This window comes from Leptodactylus fuscus, chromosome 8, assembly GCF_031893055.1.
Source record: "Leptodactylus fuscus isolate aLepFus1 chromosome 8, aLepFus1.hap2, whole genome shotgun sequence".
Classification (NCBI taxonomy): Eukaryota; Metazoa; Chordata; class Amphibia; order Anura; family Leptodactylidae; genus Leptodactylus; species Leptodactylus fuscus.
This window is the reverse complement of record NC_134272.1, coordinates 17,604,988-17,607,291: the sequence shown is the minus strand read 5'-3', so window position 1 is coordinate 17,607,291 and position 2,304 is coordinate 17,604,988. Positions and strand designations below refer to the sequence as shown.

Below are 2,304 nucleotides of genomic sequence, written 5' to 3'. Positions count from 1 at the left end.
TGGAAGAAACGTCACTGGAATGTGGAGGCATCATCAGACTGGGACCAGGCTGAACTCGGAGCCACTAAGACTCCCAACTGCTCTGGGAAGATGATTTATTGCACTTGATAAAGGGCCTGAGTGTCTGAAACGCGTTGTGCCTTAATAAACATATCGTTATCCAATTGGGTGAGCGCTTCTCCTTGCCAAACCTTCTGAAGATTTTGGTCCCAGTCTGTAGCCGCAGTTATGTCTCTCATACAACATTTAGGCTACATACATAATGAAACCAATAAAATAAGAAAACAGTCGAAATCTTTAATTCAAGGGACACGTCCATATATAATATTCAAGAAACGTAGATAAGTAAATTTAAAGAAACTGTCCAGAAATTGGCTGTGAAAAAAATGCAAAGGTAAACAAGCATACTCGCCTGTGCCTGGTGCTCCATTGACAGATGCCGACCCCTTTTCATTGCATGTTGGGGCCATGATTCTAGAAGTCCTAAGCTTCACATGATCACTGATACCAGTGGCCTCAAAGTACGTCAGTGATATCAGCAGCCCCTTTCCTTAAACCACAGCCCCATGTGATATATTTGTGATATAAACTCTATTGACTAAAGCTACATTATATGACATTTGACTCTTCATATACAGTACATACTAGCTTGTATATAGAAGTGTCCACTGCTGGTCGTTGATGCTATAAGTTGGAGAAACCCTTCAGATTATAGAATTTTTGTAGAAGATCTATAGTGATCCTATACAACAAATTGGAAGTCATCCAAATATACAATATCTCATCTATTTTTACTAGAGATGAGCGAGTACTGTTCGAATCAGCCGATCCGAACAGCACGCACGCATTGAAATGAATGGACATAGCCGGCACGCGGGGTGTTAAGCGGCCGGCCGGCGTCAAAGCGGAAGTACCAGGTGCATCCATTCATTTCAATGCGTGCGTGCTGTTCGGATTGGCTGATCCGAACAGTACTCGCTCATCTCTAATTTTTACCAAAACATCAGTCAGATGCAATAGGCATTCTGAAAAACAAAAATTGTTAAATAGCTTTAGATAATGTGTATAAATGGTCTTCCCTGTCGTCCTCAACAGCGGCACAATGTGGGGTATTTCTGCCCCTGTGTGCTGGTAGGACAGGCGGATATTTAATTAGCCAATCAAATGCGTGGCAGGCCCTATAAGAGGGCACAAGAACCTCCCCTCTGCGTGTTTTTTTCTGTCCTGTGTGGACAGAGGACAGGTGGGAGGACTTGTGTCCTCTTAGAGAAGCTCAGCAGGATCACTCACCTCCTGAGCGGTTGTTTTCTTCTTGTCACCTTCTGTGCCCTGCGGGGAGAAGGTGCTTGTTAGCCATGTGTGGCTACCCCCCTCTATCCCCCCTGCCCCCCCTCTCCTCCGCTTCCCCTGCTCCTTGTGACTTACCTGACATTTTGGTGAGAGTCCGGGGACTCCGCATGCCGCCTCTGGTGGCCGCGCGGACTGCCGGCGGGTGGAACCACACTGTTGTGTATCCTGTTCCCCGCCGGCCGCTGTAAGCGCGCACTTCCAGTTTCGCCGGAAGTATCATAGCGCCATGGCAACGGCCTGGCGCTGGCGGCCGCTCACTCAGGGAAGATTCAGGACTTATTAAAGGCCGGAAAAGACGGGGAGATGTGGGGGTAAGTGCCCGTGTTAAGGGCCTCTTGGTGGGGGGGAATGTATATCTTTGCAGACCCCTGATTACAGGGTTAGTTGTCTGGGCAGGTTGCCTCACCTGCTTTGATTGTGGCTCCGCCCACTTCCAGCCGGCCAGAATTAAGAGGCTGGCTGGCCTGGTGTCAGAGACCTTCCTGCAGTATCTGCTGAAGGCGTGCGATTGTGGTGTTCATTGATCTTGAACTCTTTTCCAGTTTGCAAACTTTATTGGGAACCGGCTGTGATGGCCGAGTGGTTAAGGTTTTGGACTCGAAATCCAATGGGGTCTCCCCGCACAGGTTCAGATCCTGTTCACAGCGCCAGCCCGGCTAGCTCAGTCGGTAGAGCATGAGACTCTTAATCTCAAGGTCGTGGGTTCGAGTCGCACGTTGGGCGCCAAGTCACCTCTCTGTCCGGTCTACAGGACCTGGTAAGATTTACCCTTTTTTTAAAAGCTGGTATGATGTCATGGTGACAGTGTTGCATGGTCTATTATCTCTCTCTGTAGGATATGTCATCCTCTACTACCCCTCCTGGGGATGGTAGGAGGAAAACCTCTTCCAAGAGGAAACATCTTTCCTGCTTCGATTGCGACACACCGCTCCCTGATGGTAGGTAGCGGCTTGA

The 2,304-nt window shown here is 48.6% G+C and overlaps 1 non-coding gene across 1 annotated transcript; it reads left to right on the top strand.

The window, feature by feature from the left end:
• The first annotated feature begins 1,915 nt into the window (after positions 1-1,915).
• On the top strand, positions 1,916-1,997 carry TRNAS-CGA (transfer RNA serine (anticodon CGA)). Its single transcript has one exon. It is a non-coding gene; the product is annotated as a tRNA-Ser (tRNA).
• Positions 1,998-2,304: the final 307 nt, after the last annotated feature.